Here is a 20,980-nt window from a genome sequence, read left to right as displayed (position 1 = left end):
ATGAAATTCAAAAATGCTTGCTCCTTGGAAGAAAAGCTTTAACCAACCTAGACAGCATATTAAAAAGCAGAGACATTACTTTGCCAACAAAGGTCCATCTAGTTGAAGCTATGTTTTTTCCAATAGGCAGGTATGGATGTGAGAATCAGACTATAAAGAAAGCTTAGTGACAAAGAAATGATGCTTTGGAACTGTGGTGTTGGAGAAGACTCTTGAGGGTCCCTTGGACAGCAAGGAGATCAAACCAGTCAGTCCTAAAGGAAATCAATCCTGAATATTCATTGGAAGGACTGATGCTGAAGCTGAAGCTCTAATACTTTGGCCACCTGATGCCACCAACTAACTCATTGGAAAAGACCCTGATGCTGGGAAAGACTGAAGGCAGGAGGAGAAAGGGACAACAGAGACAAGATGGTTGGAGGGCATCACCGACTCAATGGACATGAGTCTGAGCAAGCTCTGGGAGTTGGTGAAGGACAGGGAATCCTGGCGTGCTGCAGTCCATGTGGTTGCAAAGAGTTGGACACGACTGAGTGACTGAACAACAACAAAAGTATAAACAATCCAAATGTCCATGATATGGAATACTAAAATGAAATACTACTAATCAATAATAAGGAATGCACTATTGATACATTCTACAACTTGGTTAAATCTCAGAATTATTATGCTGAAAAAAGCCAGACTAAAAAGCATATATATATGATTCTATCTATGTAAATTTATAGAAAATTAAAACATATCTGCAGTAACAGAAAGCAGAGTGGTGGATGTGAAAGGACAGTGTGAGAGGAAGGGGAGGATTGCAAATGAGCACAAGGAAATTGGGGACAGGAAAATGTTTGCTGTCTCTTGTGATAATGGTTTATGAATGTGCGTGTATGGCAAAACTCATCAAATGGTAAACTTTATATGAATTTACTGTGCATCAGTCATCACTCACTTGAAAAATAAATTTCAATTTGATTTTCTATGAAAATATTTATTGTTTATGCTAGTAAAATACAGATAATGCAGATAAGGCAAAGAGCCTCCATGACAACCACTCTCAAATTTTACTTGCTTCCACCAAGTTAGCTACTATTATCAGTTGGGTACATATGGCTCCAAGATCTTTTTCAAAGCATTTTCCTATATTAGTCTGTGTGTGTTAGAAGATTATTTATAGGCACACATCCATTTGTGTAGCTTAGGATTTCATAATTACGTGTGTGTGTATATGTGTTTAGAAGCAGATGGTAGTTGTTGTAGGGCAGAAACCAACACAACATTCTAAAGCAATTATCCTCCCATTAAAAAAGTAAAAAAAGAAAGAAATGATATTATAAAATACTTTGGGATGTCACCACACAAGCACACATATATTCTCACATTTTTAATTTCTGTAAGATATTCCATATATTGGAGAAGGCAATGGCAACCCACTCCAGTACTCTTGCCTGGAAAATCTCATGGATGGAGGAGCCTGGTAGGCTGCAGTCCATGAGGTCGCTACGAGTCAGACACGACTGATCAACTTCACTTTCACTTTTCACTTTCATGTGTTGGAGAAGGAAATGGAAACCCACTCCAGTGTTCTTGCCTGGAGAATCCCAGGGATGGCGGAGCCTGGTGGACTGCTGTCTATGGGGTCACACAGAGTCGGACACAACTGAAGCGACTTAGCAGCAGCAGCATTCCATGTATGGCTTTATCATATTTTGAGTGCTCCCATAGATATGAGTATTTTCAATTTTACAATTTTAAAAATAGATGTAACATACACCATTATAAATCTAAGTATATGTATAAAAGTTTTTCCAGAACAATATCAGGATGTAAAGGAACTATGTTCAAGAATGCATTCCTCACTTAAATGGGACAGATACAACCAGATCACTCTTTGATCTATTATCAATTCCCTAAATTGCTAAATAAATAATGTAGTAATGCAACCCTGAATATTCATTGGAAGGACTGATACTGAAGCTAAAATTCCAATACTTTGACTACCTAATGAGAAGTGCAAACTTATTGGAAAAGCCCCTGATGCTGGGAAAGACTGAGGGCAGGAGAAAAGGGCAACGGGATAAGATGGTTGGATGGCATCACAGACTCAATGGATATGAGTTTAAGCAAACTCCACTGAACTGAACTGAAGGGGCGGTGAAGAACGGGAAAGCTTGGCCTGGTACAGTTCACGAGGTCACAAAGAGTTGGACGTGACTTAGCGACTGAACAAAAACGAAAGATAATATCCACCTATAATGTCTTTGTCTCATTTAAAAATACATTCCAGGGGCTTTAATTTTATATAGAGCTATGCATCTCAGGAGACAAATCAATAAAACTAACGCTTCTGTGTGATACTAAATTTGATCTTTAAACAAGTGTCTATTGCTAATGCTAACCAACTTGGAAGTGACTAGGAAAAACAGAAAGTCAAAATAACAGTAATTTGGCTAATGAATTGCTGTTTCAAATGACTATCACCCAGACAAATCCACAGTTGACTTTAAGCAGTCAAACTTCATTAATGCTTGACGACTAACACAGAAGATGGACTGTCAACTTAAAAATTATTGGTGTCTTCCAAACAACTGGCTGCTGCTGCTGCTAAGTCGCTTCAGTCATGTCCGACTCTGTGCGACCCCAGAGACGGCAGCCCATGAGGCTCCCCTGCCCCTGGGATTCTCCAGGCAAGAACACTGGAGTGGGTTGCCATTTCCTTCTCCAATGCATGAAAGTGAAAAAGTGAAAGTGAAGTCACTCAGTTGTGTCCGACTCTTAATGACCCCATGGACCGCAGCCTACCAGGCTCCTCCATCCATGGAATTTTCCAGGCAAGAGTACTAGAGTGGGGTGCCATTGCCTTCTCTGAACAACTGGCTACAGTGAGGCAGAAGTCATATGTGAAAACATTATCTAATTATACGTGGAAAGGGAAATCTTAAGGGTTATAAGCAGAATTTGCTCAAATCCAATGAATCGAAACCTGTGTTTTTCTTTGGACAAAACAATCAAACATTCTGTTACTTGCTATTCTGTACACCAAGAGAAATTAATAATCTTTAAGATTGTTTTCACTTTTTTTACTTGATTGAAATAACCTTCATTTGACCTATCTTAAGGGACTATTGGTAATGAACTTACAACCAAGAAGAAATAGAATTTGATAATTTCTGAAGATTTTTTTAATCTTTAAATGCAGAAATGCAATGTTGAAACTGTATTTTACATTTTTTATAAAGCCTTCTCTGGGAAAAGAACACTCATTCATAAGAGGATACATACTTTATGGAACATCTATATTTCCCCTAATATAGTCCATTTTTTGACATTTGCAACACATTTCTTTTGTTATTTTGGACATTGTGAAGTGCAAGGCCAAATGTGTCCTTATTTCAACATTTTCAGAAAATCATATCTTATGCATATTGTATTTGAATGTCACCTTCATTTTTATTTTCTACTTGTATTTTTTATCTCCACGGTGAGTTATCTCATTATCACCACCATTTAAAATTCTTGAGTATCTCTGAAGAATTACAAATCCTTCTGGGAATATATTTAGAACTATACAATATGGTAGATTGCATTATTGACCCCAATTCTTTACTAATTTCTGTATCCATAACTTTGGACATGTGACTTTGGGGTTCTTCCCTTTGACTTTGGGTTCAGCCATGTGACTGACTTTGGCCAATTGACTGAGGGAGATATGAAGTGTGTCAGTTCAGAAAGTGAAAGTCTTAGTTTCTTAATCATGCCTGACTCTTTGCAATCCCATGGACCCACCAGGCTCCTCTGTCCATGGGATTCTCCAGATAAGAATACTGGAGTGGGTAGCCTTTCTCTTCTCTAGGGGATCTTCTTGACCCAGGGATCGAACCTGGGTCTCTTGTACTGCTTGCAGATTCTTTACCGTCTGAGCATCAAGGAAGCCCATAGTGAAAGTGAAGTCGCTCAGTCGTGTCCTACTCTTTGTGACCCCATGGACTATAGCCTATCAGGCTCCTCCATCCATGGGATTCTCCAGGCAGGAATACTGGAGTGGGTTGCCATTTCCTTCTCCAGGAGATCTTCCCAACCCTGGGACTGAACCCAGGTCTCCCACATTGTAGGCTGACACTTTGCCATCTGAGCCACCAGCCCATACCTGGCCCTTAATGGGTTTTACCCGTTTTGACATGAATTCTTATATTTTTGTCATTGCTACTGGAAGAATATACCTGGATAATCTGCTGTTCCAAGATTAAGGATAAACACAAAAGACTCAAAGTGCTGGAGCATGAAACAAAACCTCTCTGGCTGTTGTAACTTAAATTAGCTAAGCCAGAGACATGTAAGAGAGCCCGGCTGAGATAAGCAGAGGCACACCTGTTGCTCTCTAAATAAGATCCCCCTTTTTATCCCTCACATGTGTGAATATCACTGAGAATTTTTTTGCTACTGTTTGTTACACAGCATTACTGTGTCAATAGCTAACTGATCCATATCATGTGATTTTGTTTGTGTGCGTGTATGTGTGTTTTCTCTTAAGCTTACTTGTTATTCTACATTCTGTTGCCTGGTTATGTGTTACCCGTTGCCACCTAAAATAGAGTGAAAATATTAATAAACATTAATCCACAAGTAAATGGATTTTACTTGTTAAATATGAGAATTCTAGTAACCTTAGCTCAAGCCTTAGCTCCAGAATCCATCATCCACATGAAACCTTAAATGATCTTATCTCACTCTGAACTTTGGTTTTTATCATCTATAGGCAGGGGATGTTTGAGTATTCAAGCCCAGCCTTGGGATAGTCAACAGAATCATACTATATAATCAATTAATGATACTTATCATCACCACAAGGCTGAAAAGGGGGAGTGGGCTATCTGCCAGGTATTTTGCTTCCCTCCTCTACATCTAACATGAACAGTTACCTAACATTTTGTGCTGTGTGTTGTATGTTCAGTCACTCAGTCATGTACTACTCTTTGGGATGGTATGGACTGTGGCCAGCTAGGTTCCTCTGCCCATGGGATTTGCCCGGCAAGAATACTGGACTGGGTTCCCATTTCTTCCTCCAAGGGATCTTCCTGCCCCAGGGATAAAACCCACATCTGCTGTGTCTCCTGCATTGCAGGCAGACTCTTTACCACTGAGCCACATGCTAACAACATATTACTCCCATATTACTTAAATAAAAAGTTTTATAAAAATAAAATATGATATTATAAATAATCATAGTCAATAACACTTATACAACCCCCAGATTTAGAATCTTAGTCTCATACTATGGTCGGTAGAATCATTTCTTCCATTGCTCTTATTTTATATGTGAGAATATAGAGAACTCTAAAAATAAAAGCTATCACATGTAGCAAAACTTAAACTAGAAATCTCCTCTTTATCACTAGTTCAACATCATAACCAGGAGGCCTCTCTAAACCTCTTGTGGCCATTAAGTCATCTCCATGATTTTACTAACTGCCACTTTATGAAGCCTCTGTCTTAATTTATAGCATTTTTTCAATGGACTAATGGTAATGAAAATGAGAGAATTTTACACATGTGGGAAATAAATCCACAATTAACCAATAAGCCCCTACTTTCTACATTACTGAATATAAAAAAGCAAAGACTAAAAAGTTAAAATATCTTCCAATGTTTAATTAAAAGTCAAAGTATCTCATCATCTTTTTTTCTTGCTTGCTTTAACTAATTCTCTGACTGCTGCATATGTAAATCTTACTTCAAATGTAACTCTTGATTTTTTTTAGGAAAAAAGACTATATATGAATTCCATGTAAGTTTAAATTTATAATTCCCCTATGAGGAAAAAAATAGAATCTGAAGTGTGTTTTTAGAGGTACATAACAAGAGAGCCTCTTAGAATTATTCTTACTCTGAAATTATTAAGAAAAGAAAAAGAAAATGGTACAGGTTTGGGAATAAAGAAGAAAAAAATGAAGGATGAATTAAAAGTATCACTGTGTACCTCATCTAGCATAAGGCTCCTGAACTTGGTTAACTGAAGAATAAGATTCATATCTATATTTGATCCAATATTGATTTAATGGGAGAAATAAATTTGTTGTTAGTGAGATGTGGAGATAAACCCCAGGAGGTTAAGCAATGTAACAACCAATCTGTCAAGTAGCTTCATTGACTTCAAGATACAGAAAGGCAATTCAGACAGAAAGGATGCACAATCAGAAGTGATACCTAGTTTCAGGAGGTAATGATGCATCAAACAAGGGGTCAAAGCAACACTGTAAATCAGCTTCCTCTGTGTAAGAAAACTTATTTTCTGGTTTAGACTTCCAATAATGTTTTGGCTCACCAGCTAAAGTTTTCTAATTATATTTGTATCAGAACATTGTTTTCTGATTAATTATATCAGAATTTGCACCCCTCTCTGCAAAACCTATGCTTGGGCACAAGTGGATGCATGTGTGTTCATGCCCATGCACGTGCAGCATGAATAAATAGGCAACAATCACACAACTCCTCTCCACTTCTATAATGTCTCATCTATTGATATGACACTAACTGTGTACATCTGATGCTCAAAACACCCATCCTTTATCTCCATGGCCACCATCTGGAGCTACCACCAAAAAAAAGCCAGCTAGTCTATGGACTTACTCTTGATAGTCTCAGAATCCAAACTAGAAAATAAAGAAGGGCTTAGTAATTCAGGGCCAATACTACAAAAGCAGTGCAAATAAAATCCAACGGGCCTTTCAAAAACACTCAGTATTTGCCTAACCCTAGGTGTCAGAAATTGAAAGGTGAGTAAGACACATCTAATTTCAAAGTATTTGTGGTCTGGTAAAGAAATGTCATAGGCTGTCTGGATGGTGTACAGCAGGCTGGACTTATATGTGAAGAATGGAAAGCTATTAAATTAATAGTTAAAGAGGTCGTTAGGGTGGGGTGAAGCAAGATTTTCATTCTCCCTAGCATTTACTGACAGTCATAGGATAAGAAGTAGTGAATTTAAGATAACCACCTACCTCCCACAACCAGTCCTGTAAAGGATTTGAGACTGCTTTGCATATAATCAACCCATAAATTGCACTCATATTTTTCTTGCCTTCTTAATCTTGAAGAGAGCAAAATTATGCCTACTTTGACCTGTTCTGGAGATATCTCTTAAATTGATCTTCTGTGGTTGTTCTCTTCTTAAATATATTTTAAGCCAAATTTTTAAAATTATAAAATATTACACATATATTAAATGTTATGAAAAGTCTGGACTATCAAGTAGGAAAAAGACAATTTTAAATGACTCGTAATTCAAATACTCAAAGAAAATCACTATTGACATATCCTTACTTCATTTGGTCATTCATTTATACTTTCAGCAAATCTCACTAAAAGCTTACTATGTGCTCTACATGCTAGCCTTCTGGAGGTCTTCCTTGCATAAACAAACACTGTCCTTCACAAAACTGGGATCATGTATGTAGATACATAATTTTGTATTTTTACTTGTTGATATGTGGTGAACATTTTCAGGTATCATTAAACATTTTTGTAACATTTATCAAGAAATTCAGGGTTTTATTATTTTTTTAATTTTATTTAACTTTACAATATTGTATTGGTTTTGCCATATATCAAAATGAATCTGCCACAGGTCTACATGTGTTCCCCATCCTGAACCCTCCTCCCTCCTCCCTCCCCATACCATCCCTCTGGGTCGTCCCAGTGTACCAGCCCCAAGAATCCAGTATCGTGCATCGAATCTGGACTGGCGACTCGTTTCATATATGATATCATACATATTTCAATGCCATTCTCCCAAATCATCCCACCCTCTGCCTCTCCCACAGAGTCCAAAAGACTGTTCTATACATCAGTGTCTCTTTTGCTGTCTCGTACACAGGGTTATTGTTACCATCTTTCTAAATTCCATATAAATGCGTTAGTATACTGTATTGGTGTTTTTCTTTCTGGCTTACTTCACTCTGTATAATAGGCTCCAGTTTCATCCACCTCATTAGAACTGATTCAAACATATTCTTTTTAATGGCTGAGTAATACTCCATTATGTATATGTACCACTGCTTTCTTATCCATTCATCTGCTGATGGACATCTAGGTTGCTTCCATGTCCTGGCCATTATAAAAAGTGCTGTGATGAACATTGGGGTACACATGTCTCTTTCAATTCTGGTTTCTTCAGTGTGTATGCCCAGCAGTGGGATTGCTGGATCATAAGGCAGTTCTATTTCCAGTTTTTTAAGGAATCTCCACTGTTCTCCATAGTGGCTGTACTAGTTTGCATTCCTACCAACAGTGGAAGAGGGTTCCCTTTTCTCCACACCCTCTCCAGCATTTATTGCTTGTAGACTTTTGGATTGCAGCCATTCTGACTGGTGTGAAATGATACCTCATAGTGGTTTTGATTTGCATTTCTCTGATAATGAGTGATGTTCAGCATCTTTTCATGTGTTTGTTAGCCATCTGTATGTCTTCTTTGGAGAAATGTCTATTTAGTTCTTTGGCCCATTTTTTGATTGGGTCATTTATTTTTCTGGAGTTGAGCTGTAGGAGTTGCTTGTATATTTTTGAGATTAGTTGTTTGTCAGTTGCTTCATTTGCTATTATTTTCCCCCATTCTGAAGGCTGTCTTTTCACCTTGCTTATAGTTTTCTTTGTTGTTCAGAAGCTTTTAATTTTAATTAGGTCCCATTTGTTTATTTTTGCTTTTATTTCCAATATTCTGGGAGGTGGGTCATAGAGGATCCTGCTGTGATGTATGTCGGAGAGTGTTTTGCCTATGTTCTCCAAAAGTACAACTTTCCAAAACTGTACCAGGGAGAAATAGAAAATCTTAACAGACCCATCACAAGCATGGAAATTGAAACTGTAATCAAAAATCTTCCAGCAGACAAAAGCCCAGGTCCAGACGGCTTCACAGCTGAATTCTACCAAAAATTTAGAGAAGAGCTAACACCTATCCTACTCAAACTCTTCCAGAAAATTGCAGAGGAAGGTAAATTTCCAAACTCATTCTATGAGGCCACCATCACCCTAATACCAAAACCTGACAAAGATGCCACAAAAAAAGACAACTACAGGCCAATATCACTGATGAACATAGATGCAAAAATCCTTACTAAATTCTAGCAATCAGAAACCAACAACACATTAAAATGCTCATACACCATGACCAAGTGGGCTTTATCCCAGGGATGCAAGGATTCTTCAATATCTGCAAATCAATCAATGTAATACACCACATTAACAAATTGAAAAATAAAAACCATATGATTATCTCAATAGATGCAGAGAAAGCCTTTGACAAAATTCAACATCCATTTATGATAATAATTCTCCAGAAAGCAGGAATAGAAGGAACATACCTCAACATAATAAAAGCTATATATGACAAACCCACAGCAAACATTATCCTCAATGGTGAAAAATTGGAAGAATTTCCTCTAAAGTCAGGGTTATATTTTAGCACACCCCTTCACAGTGTCTACTGGGAATGGCTGACTGTATGCATTGTTTTCAACATCTAAAATCTACAAATGACCAAAGCTAAAAAATGCCTTCATGAAATTAGTGGAAGCTCCTTGAGAGCAAAGATTATATTTCCTATCTTCCTTTGTCTCCTATAGCATAATACACAAAATTAAAAATTAATAAGTGAAACTCTGAGTGACTACCAATTTGTCATTTCATTTAATCTTCCTACCCTTTAATCTTGTATCTATCATGTACCTTTATCACAGAAAACATTGCTTCAATATACTCAATGATTAACCTGTTTATTTTTCCCTCTTCTTTTTGCCTATTCCCAGACAAGACAGAATGCTCCAAATTTCAGCTGATTTCATTATTTAAAAAGTAAGGTATCCTCAGATGAACTTATTTGAAAAGCAGAAATTTCAAAAACAGATGTAGAGAACAAATTTGAAAAACAGATGTAGAGAACAAACATGGACTCCAAGGGGGTAAGAGTGGATGGGATGAATTGGGAGATTGGGATCGACATATGTACACTCTGTTGTTGTTTAGTCACTAAATCGTGTCAGATTCTTTTGCAATCCCATGGACTGTAGCCCACCAGGCTTCCGTGTCCATGAGATTTCCCAGGCAAGAATACTGGAGTTGGTTGCCATTTCCTTCTCCAGGGATCTTCCCAACCCAAGGACCAAACCCATATCTCTTGCAAGTGTATTGGCAGGAGACAATCAACAGACAATTGCCAACAGACAATCTTCCTGTTGGCAGGCAGGTTCCTTACCACTGAGCCACCAGGGAAGCCCATACACTATTGATACTATATATAAAATAGGTAACTAATAAGAACCTATTGTATAGCAGGGAACTCTACCCAATGCTCTCTGGTGACCTAAATGGGAAGGAAATCCAAAAGGAGATTTAGGCGTGCTGAAGTTCATGGGGTTGCAAAGAGTTGGAGAAGACTGGGTAACTGAACAACAGCAACAGCTGATTCACTTTGCTGTATAGCTGAAGCTAACACTACAGTGTAAAGCAACTATTCTCCAATAAAAATTAATTTACAAAGTAAGGTGCATTTCTCTGATAATGAGTGATGTTGAGCATCTTTTCATGTGTTTGTTAGCCATCTGTATGTCTTCTTTGGAGAAATGTCTATTTAGTTCTTTGGCCCATTTTTTGATTGGGTCATTTATTTTTCTGGAATTGAGCTGTAGGAGTTGCTTGTATATTTTTGAGATTGGTTGTTTGTCAGTTGCTTCATTTGCTATTATTTTCTCCCATTCTGAAGGTTGTCTTTTCACCTTGCTAAAGTTTCCTTTGTTGTGCAGAAGCTTTTAAGTTTAATTAGGTCCCATTTGTTTATTTTTGCTTCTATTTCCAATATTCTTGGAGATGGGTCATAGAGGATCCTGCTGTGATGTATGTCAGAGAGTGTTTTGCCTATGTTCTTCTCTAGGAGTTTTATAGTTTCTGGCCTTACGTTTAGATCTTTAATCCATTTTGAGTTTATTTTTGTGTACGGTGATAGAAAGTGTTCTAGTTTCATTCTTTTACAAGTGGTTGACCAGTTTTCCCAGCACCACTTGTTAAAAAGATTGTCTTTAATCATTGTATATTCTTGCCTCCTTTGTCAAACTTAAGGTGTCCATATGTGTGAGGATTTATCTCTGGGCTTTCTATTTTGTTCCATTGATCTATATTTCTGTCTTTGTGCCAGTACCATAGGAGGGAATGGTAAGACATACTTAAAGTGATGAAAGAAATAACCTGCAGCCCAGATTATTGTACCCAGCAAGAATCTCATTCAAATATGAAGGAGAAATCAAAAGCTTTACAGACAAGCAAAAGCTGAGAGAATTCAGCATCACCAAGCCAGCTCTCCAACAAATACTAAAGGATATTCTCTAGACAGGAAACACAAAAACGGTGTATAAATTTGAACCCAAAACAATAAAGTAAATGGCAATGGGATCATACTTATCAATAATTACCTTAAACGTAAATGTGTTGAATGCCCAACCAAAAGACAAAGACTGGCTGAATGGATGCAAAAACAAGACCCCTACATATGCTGTCTACAAGAGACCCACCTCAAAACAGGGGACACATACAGACTGCAAGTGAAGGGCTGGAAAAAGATTTTCCATGCAAAAAGGGACCAAAAGAAAGCAGGAGTAGCAATACCCATATCAGATAAAATAGACATTAAAACAGGCTGTGAAAAGAGACAAAGATGGTCACTACATAATGATCAAAGGATCAATCCAAGAAGAAGATATAACAATTATATATGCACCCAACACGGGAGCACCGCAATATGTAAGACAAATGCTAACAAGTATGAAAGGAGAAATTAACAATAACACAATAATACTGGAAGACTTTAATACCCCACTCACACCTATGGATAGATCAACTAAACAGAAAATTAACAAAGAAACACAAACTTTAAACAATACAATAGACCAGTTAGACCTAATTGATATCTATAGGACATTTCATCCCCAAACCATGAATTTCACCTTTTTCTCAAGTGCACATGGAACCTTCTCCAGGATAGATCACATCCTGGGCCATAAATCAAAAAAATTGGTAAATTTGGTAAATTCAAAAAAATTGAAATCATTCCAAGCATCTTTTCTGACCACAATGCAGTAAGATTAGATCTCAATTACAGGAGAAAATCTATTAAAAATTCCAACATATGGAGGCTGAACAACATGCTGCTGAATAACCAAAAAATCACAGAAGAAATCAAAAAAGAAATCAAAATTTGCATAGAAACGAGTGAAAATGAAAACACAACAACCCAAAACCTGTGGGACACTGTAAAAGCAGACCTAAGGGGAAAGTTCATAGCAATACAGGCATACCTCAAGAAACAAGAAAAAAGTCAAATAAATAAACCTAACTCTACACCTAAAGCAACTAGAAAAGGAAGAAATGAAGAACCCCATGGTTAGTAGAGGGAAAGAAATCTTAAAAATTAGGGCAGAAATAAATGCAAAAGAAACAAAAGAGACCATAGCAAAAATCAACAAAGCCAAAAGCTGGTTCTTTGAAAGGATAAATAAAATTGACAAACCATAAGCCAGACTCATCAAGAAACAAAGGGAGAAAAATCAAATCAATAAAATTAGAAATGAAAATGGAGAGATCACAACAGACAACACAGAAATGCAAAGGATCATAAGAGACTACTATCAACAATTATATGCCAATAAAATGGACAACGTGGAAGAAATGGACAAATTCTTAGAAAAGTACAACTTTCCAAAACTGTACCAGGGAGAAATAGAAAATCTTAACAGACCCATCACAAGCATGGAAATTGAAACTGTAATCAAAAATCTTCCAGCAGACAAAAGCCCAGGTCCAGACGGCTTCACAGCTGAATTCTACCAAAAATTTAGAGAAGAGCTAACACCTATCCTCCTCAAACTCTTCCAGAAAATTGCGGAGGAAGGTAAACTTCCAAACTCATTCTATGAGGCCACCATCACCCTAATACCAAAACCTGACAAAGATGCCACAAAAAAAGACAACTACAGGCCAATATCACTGATGAACATAGATGCAAAAATCCTTACTAAATTCTAGCAATCAGAATCCAACAACACATCAAAAAGATCATACACCATGACCAAGTGGGCTTTATCCCAGGGATGCAAGGATTCTTCAATATCCGGAAATCAATCAATGTAATACACCACATTAACAAATTGAAAAATAAAAACCATATGATTATCTCAATAGATGCAGAGAAAGCCTTTGACAAAATTCAACATCCATTTATGATAATAATTCTCCAGAAAGCAGGAATAGAAGGAACATACCTCAACATAATAAAAGCTATATATGACAAACCCACAGCAAACATTATCCTCAATGGTGAAAAATTGAAAGCATTTCCTCTAAAGTCAGGAACAAGACAAGGGTGCCCACTTTCACCATTACTATTCAACATAGTTTTGGAAGTTTTGGCCACAGCAATCAGAGCAGAAAAAGAAATAAAAGGAATCCAGATTGGAAAAGAAGAAGTAAAACTCTCACTGTGTGCAGATGACATGATCCTCTACATAGAAAACCCTAAAGACTCCACCAGAAAATTACTAGAACTAATCAATGACTATAGTAAAGTTGCAGGATATAAAATCAACACACAGAAATCTCTTGCATTCCTATACACTAATAATGAGAAAACAGAAAGAGAAATTAAGGAAACAATTCCATTCACCATTGCAATGAAAAGAATAAAATACTTAGGAATATATCTACCTAAAGAAATTAAAGACCTATATATAGAAAACTATAAAACGCTGGTGAAAGAAATCAAAGAGGACACTAATAGATGGAGAAATATACCATGTTCATGGATTGGAAGAATCAATATAGTGAAAATGAGTATATTACCCAAAGCAATTTATAGATTCAATGCAATCCCTATCAAGCTACCAACGATATTCTTCACAGAGCTAGAACAAATAATTTCACAATTTGTATGGAAATACAAAAAACCTCGAATAGCCAAAGCTATCTTGAGAAAGAAGAATGGAACTGGAGGAATCAACCTACCTGACTTCAGACTCTACTACAAAGCCACAGTCATCAAGACAGTATGTCATGATTCTTTACCAACTGAGCTAACAGAAGCAGAAGATATTAAGAAGAGGTGGTAGAATACACAGAAGAACTGCACAAATAAGATCTTCATAACCCAGATAATCACAATGGTGTGATCACTCACCTAGAGACAGACATCATGGAAAGTGAAGTCAAGTGGGCCTTAGGAAGCATCACTAGGAACAAAGCTAGTAGAGGTGACGGAATTCCAGTTGAGCTATTTCAAATCCTGAAAGATGATGCTGTGAAAGTGCTTCACTCAATATGCCAGCAAATTTGGAAAACTCAGCAGAGGCCACAGGACTGGAAAATGTCAGTCTTCATTCTAATCCCAAAGAAAGTCAATACCAAAGAATGCTCAAACTACCACACAATTGCACTCATCTCACATGCTATTAAAGTAATATCAAAATTCTACAAGCCTGGCTTCAACAGTACATGAACTGTGAACTTCCAGATGTTCAAGCTGGTTTTAGAAAAAGCAGAGGAACCAGAGATCAAATTGCCAACATCTGCTGGCTCATCGAAAAAACAAGAGAGTTAGAGAAAAACATCTACTTCTGCTTTATTGCCTATGCCAAAGCCTTTCACTGTGTGGACCACAACAAACTCTGGGAAATTCTGAAGGAGATGGGAATACCAGACCACCTGACCTGCCTCTTGAGAAATCTGTATGCAGGTCAAGAAGCAACAGTTAGAAATGGACATGGAACAAGAGACTGTTTCCAAATAGGAAAAAGAGTACATCAAGGCTGTACATTGTCATCCTGCTTATTTAACTTCTATACAGAGTACATCATGAGAAATGCTGGGTTGGAATGAAGATTGCCAGGAGAAATACCAATAACCTCAGATATGCAGATGACACCATCCTTATGGCAGAAAGTGAAGAAGAACTAAAGAGCCTCTTGATGAAAATGAAAGAGGAGAATGAAAAAGTTGGCTTGAGGCTCAACATTCAGAAAACTAAGATCATGGCATCTGGTCCCATCACTTCATGGCAAATAGATGGAGAGACAGTGGAAACAGTGACAGACTTTATCTTTTGGGGCTCCAAAATCACTGCAGATGGTGACTGCAGCCATGAAATTAAAAAACGCTTGTTCCTTGGAAGAAAAGTTATACCAATCTAGACAGCATATTTAAAAGCAGAGACATTACTTTGCCAACAAAGGTTCATCTAGTCAAGGCTATGCTTTTGGCAGTAGTTATGTATAGATGTGAGAGTTGGACTATAAAGAAAGCTGAGTGCCAAAGAATTGATACTTTTGAACTGTGGTGTTGGAGAAGACTCTTGAGGGTCCCTTGGACTGCAAGGAGATCCAACCAGTCCATTTTGAAGGAGATCAGTCCTGGGTGTTCATTGGAAGCACTTATGCTGAAGCTGAAACTCCATTACTTTGGCCATCTGATGCGAATAACTGACTCCTTGGAAAAGACCCTGATGCTGAGCAAGATTGAAGGCAAGAGGAGAAGGGGATGAGAGAGGATGAGATGGTTGAATGGCATCACCGACTCATTGGACATGAGTTTGAGTAAACTCCAGAATTTGGTGATGGACAGGGAGGCCTAGCGTGCTGCAGTCCATAGGTTTGCATCGAGTTGGACACGACTGAGTGACTGAACTGAATTGATGTCATGATGATCATCACTATCTGGGGCTATTTCCAAGCCTGCCAGATTTGCCCTCACAGTAGTTCTTCAGATTTAGTCTTGTGTCACTCTCCACAAATCTGTAACCTACTACTCCCCACACTCCCATCTCAACAATAACATTGAAGAACTGATTCACTGTAGCTATGTGACATGTTACAAAATTACCTTAAAACAGGAGCAAGCCAAACTAAAAACACTGAAGAGCCAAAGAAACAAATTAAGTATATTTTCAAGAGCGCTTATACAGATCTTGTATTTACCTTAAGAATCAAATAAATAAACAATTTTTAAGCATATTTCAGTTAATTCTGTAACTTTGTATTAATATTCTTATTTTATTTTGTAATGGTCAAGAGAAGACAATGATTAATGCTACCATGTCTGAAAAAGCTCTTTACAGTTTTCTTGTTTCTGTCAATTTTATATTACTAGGACAATGTTTTTTACCATCTTAACCATTTTTAAGTATTAAGTATATTCAAATTGATATTCAGAATCAGATTTGTTCATGATCTCAGAGGGTAATACATGTAACATTTTGACTTTGTGTTTGGGAATATGGAAAATATAAGAGAGTGAATTTGATAATTTTTAATTTGACTTTAAAAATAATGATGAAAATTAAAAGAAGCCTCATAGATCTAATTGACAAAACATCTAAAATTCCCTTATTAAACATAATTTGAATCTGGAAAATAGATATTTTTAAGGGGAAAAATGATCTCATATAAAAAGGAAAAAAAAAGATCCCATATAAAAATAATGATCTCATATCAAAATAATTAAGGAATTTATGAGAGTTGGTCCAGGAAAATATTTTGTGTCTTCTCTAAACTTCCTAAAATATCTTTAATTGGCTTTTTAAAAATTAACATAAGGATAACACTTCTATAACTGAAAAAGCACTTCATCTTTTATTTTTACAAAAGGCTGAGCCTTGTTTAGGTGAAGCAGCTAATTAGTGAATAAGACCATATTTAGATAGATATAAATGTATGAATATCAATACATGTACATCATTTCTATTCATATAAAATGATGGTAACAATCTGAGGGAGAATAGGCTAGTTTACCAGAGAATACCTTCACTTTCTGACACAGGCAGGCTCAAATTAATCTTTCTGTGGTTATATCAAATTCTTCCTCATTCTTGACCTCATTCTTAGTGTCCTTAGAAATTCTTTCCAAATCGCCCTGACCCCCAACACACTCCTTGCAAGTTTACCCCAGAATGGAGCTAATTGAGATTTCCTGCACTTAATTACCGAAGAACTCATTTCCACTTTTGTTTGTTATTTGTTTCCTCTAATGCCGTTATTATAAAGTCAATTCAATTGGCAAGACATATGTATGCAGTTTAAGCCATGAAACTTCGGTTGAGCCCTTTTATCTACCTGACTACTTCCTCATATACCAATTGAGCTACCTCCACTTTTGTGGTTGCTGCAGCTGCTGCTGCTGCTGCTGCTAAGTCGCGTCAGTCATGTCTGACTATTTGCGACCCCATGGACCACAGCCCACCAGGCTCCCCCGTCCCTGGGATTCTCCAGGCAAGAACACTGGAGTGGGTTGTCATTGCCTTCTCCAATGCAGATGAGATCAGATCAGTCGCTCAGTCGTATCCGACTCTTTGCGACCCCATCAATCGCAGCACGCCAGGCCTCCCTGTCCATCACCAACTCACAGAGTTCACTCAAACTCACGTCCATCGAGTCGGTGATGCCATCCAGCCATCTCATCCTCTGTCGTCCCCTTCTCCTCCTGCCCCCAATCCCTCCCAGCATCAGAGTCTTTTCCAATGAGTCAACTCTTCTCATGAGGTGGCCAAAGTGCTGGAGTTTCAGCTTCAGCATCATTCCTTTCAAAGAAATCCCAGGGCTGATCTCCTTCAAAATGGATTGGTTGGATCTCCTTGCAGTCCAAGGGACTCTCAAGAGTCTTCTCCACCACCACAGTTCAAAAGCATCAATTCTTCGGCGCTCAGCCTTCTTCACAGTCCAACTCTCACATCCATACATGACCACAGGAAAAACCATAGCCTTGACTAGACGAACCTTTGTTGGCAAAGTAATGTCTCTGCTTTTGAATATGCTATCTAGGTTGGTCATAACTTTCCTTCCAAGGAGTAAGCGTCTTTTAATTTCATGGCTGCAGTCACCATCTGCAGTGATTTTGGAGCCCAGAAAAATAAAGTCTGACACTGTTTCCACTGTTTCCCCATCTATTTCCCATGAAGTGGTGGGACCGGATGCCATGATCTTCGTTTTCTGAATGTTGAGCTTTAAGCCGATTTTTTCACTCTCCACTTTCACTTTCATCAAGAGGCTTTTGAGTTCCTCTTCACTTTCTGTCATAAGGGTGGTGTCATCTGCATATCTGCGGTTATTGATATTTCTCCTGGCAATCTTGATTCCATCTTATGTTTCTTCCAGTCCAGCGTTTCTCATGATGTACTCTGTATAGAAGTTAAATAAACAGTGACAATATACAGCCTTGACGACCTCCTTTTCCTATTTGGAACCAGTCTGTTGTTCCATGTCCAGTTCTAACAGTTGCTTCCCGACCTGCATACAAATTTCTCAAGAGGTAGATCAGGTGGTCTGGTATTCCCATCTCTTGAAGAATTTTCCACAGTTTGTTGTGATCCACACAAAGGCTTTGGCATAGTCAATAAAGCAGAAATAGATGTTTTTCTGGAACTCTCTTGCTTTTTTGATGATCCAGCAGATGTTGGCAATTTGATCTCTTGTTCCTCTGCCTTTTGTAAAACCAGCTTCAACATCAGGAAGTTCACGGTTCACATATAGCTGAAGCCTGGCTTGGAGAATTTTGAGCATTACTTTTCTAGCGTGTGAGATGAGTGCAATTGTGCGGTAGTTTGAGCATTCTTTGGCATTGCCTTTCTTTGGGATTGGAATGAAAACTGACCTTTTCCAGGCCTGTGGCCACTGCTGAGTTTTCCAAATTTGCTGTCATATTGAGTGCAGCACTTTCACAGCATCATCTTTCAGGATTTGGAATAGCTCAACTGGAATTCTATCACCTCCACTAGCTTTGTTTGTAGTGATGCATTCTAAGGCCCACTTGACTTCACATTCCAGGATGTCTGGCTCTAGGTCAGTGATCACACCATCGTGATTATCTGGGTCATGAAAATCTTTTTTGTACAGTTCTTCTGTGTATTCTTGCATCTCTTCTTAATATCTTCTGCTTCTGTTAGGTCCATACCATTTCTGTCCTTTATTGAGCTCATCTTTGCATGAAATGTTCCTTTGGTATCTCTGATTTTCTTGAAGAGATCCCTAGTCTTTCCCATTCTATTGTTTTCCTCTATTTCTTTGCATTGATCACTGAGGAAGGCTTTCTTATCTCTTCTTGCTATTCTTTGGAACTCTGCATTTAGATGTTTATATCTCTCCTTTTCTCCTTTGCTTTCTGCTTCTCTTCTTTTCACAGCTATTTGTAAGGCCTCCCCAGACAGCCATTTTGCTTTTTTGCATTTCTTTTCAATGGGAATGGTCTTGATCCCTGTCTCCTGTACAATGTCACGAACCTCATTCCATAGTTCATCAGGCACTCTATCTATCAGATCTAGGCCCTTAAATCTATTTCTCACTTCCACTGTATAATCATAAGGGGTTTGATTTAGGTCATACGTGAATGGTCTAGTGGTTTTCCCTACTTTCTTCAATTTAAGTCTGAATTTGGCAATAAGGAGTTCATGGTCTGAGCCACAGTCAACTCTAGGTCTTGTTTTTGCTGACTGTATAGAGCTTCTCCATCTTTGGCTGCAAAGAATATAATCGATCTGATTTCAGTGTTGACCATCTGGTGATGTCCATGTATAGACTCTTCTCTTGTGTTGTTGGAAGAGGGTGTTTGTTATGACCAGTGCATTTTCTTGGCAAAACTCTATTAGTCTTTGCCCTGCTTCATTCCATATTCCAAGGCCAAATTTGCCTGTTACTCCAGGTGTTTCTTGACTTCCTACTTTTGCATTCCATTCCCCTATAATGAAAAGGACATCTTTTTTGGGTGTTAGTTCTAAAACGTCTTGTAGGTCTTCATAGAACCATTCAACTTCAGGTTATTCAGTGTTACTGGTTGGGGCATAGACTTGGATTACTGTGATATTGAATGGTTTGCCTTGGAAACAAACAGAGATCATTCTGTAGTTTTTGAGATTGCATCCAAGTACTGCATTTCGGACTCTTTTGTTGACCATGATGGCCACTCCATTTCTTCTGAGGGATTCCTGCCTGCAGTAGTAGATACAATGGTCATCTGAGTTAAATTCACCCATTCCAGTCCATTTCAGCTCGCTGATTCCTAGAATGTCAACATTCACTCTTGCCATCTCTTGTTTGACCACTTCCAATTCATGGACCTGACATTCCAAGTTCATATGCAATATTGCTCTTTACAGCATCAGACCTTGCTTTTATCACCAGTCACATCCACAGCTGGGTATTGTTTTTGCTTTGGCTCCATCCCTTCATTCTTTCTGGAGTTATTTCTCCACTGATCTCCAGTAGCATATTGGGCACCTACTGACCTGGGGAGTTTCTCTTTCAGTATCCTATCATTTTGCCTTTTCATACTGTTCATGGGGTTCTCAAGGCAAGAATACTGAAGTGGCTTGCCATTCCCTTCTCCAGTGGACCACATTCTGTCAAATCTCTCCACCATGACCCGCCCATCTTGGGTTGCCCCACAGGCATGGCTTAGTTTCATTGAGTTAGACAAGGCTGTGGTCCTAGTGTGATTAGATTGACTAGTTTCCTGTGAGTATGGTTTCAGTGTGTTTGCCCTCTGATGCCCTCTTGCAACACCTACCGTCTTACTTGGGTTTCTCTTACCTTGGGCGTGGGGTTTCTCTTCACGGCAGCTCCAGCAAAGCACAGCCATTGCTCCTTACCTTGGACGAGAGGTATCTCCTCACCACCGCCCTTCCTGACCTTCAATGTGGGATAGCTCCTCTAGGCCCTCCTGTGCCCGCACAGCCATGGCTCCGGGTAACTCCTCTCATCTCCAATGCATGAAAGTGAAAAGTGAAAGTGAAGTCACTCAGTCGTGTCCAACTCTTCGCGACCCCATGGGCTGCAGTCCACCAGGCTCCTCCGTCCATGCGATTTTCCAGGCAAGAGTACTGGAGTGGGGTGCCATTGCCTTCTCCAACTTTTGTGGTTAAAATTGGGCAAATATCCCACTGTTTCCCTTTCTCTCTTAATTTTTTGTTTATATT

At 38.3% G+C, this 20,980-nt stretch overlaps 1 long non-coding RNA gene across 1 annotated transcript in view; it reads right to left on the bottom strand.

The window, feature by feature from the left end:
• Positions 1–20,750, bottom strand: part of LOC129649870 (uncharacterized) — a 31,758-nt gene extending 11,008 nt beyond the window's left edge. The window contains exon 1 of the long non-coding RNA XR_008713333.1: positions 20,595–20,750. This is a non-coding gene — a long non-coding RNA (uncharacterized LOC129649870). The remainder of the gene's footprint in view (positions 1–20,594) is intronic.
• Between the last annotated feature and the right edge of the window lie 230 nt (positions 20,751–20,980).

This window comes from Bubalus kerabau, chromosome 4, assembly GCF_029407905.1.
Source record: "Bubalus kerabau isolate K-KA32 ecotype Philippines breed swamp buffalo chromosome 4, PCC_UOA_SB_1v2, whole genome shotgun sequence".
Classification (NCBI taxonomy): domain Eukaryota; kingdom Metazoa; phylum Chordata; class Mammalia; order Artiodactyla; family Bovidae; genus Bubalus; species Bubalus kerabau.
The sequence above is the reverse complement of the archived record's forward strand: the minus strand, read 5'-3'. Positions and strand labels throughout refer to the sequence as shown.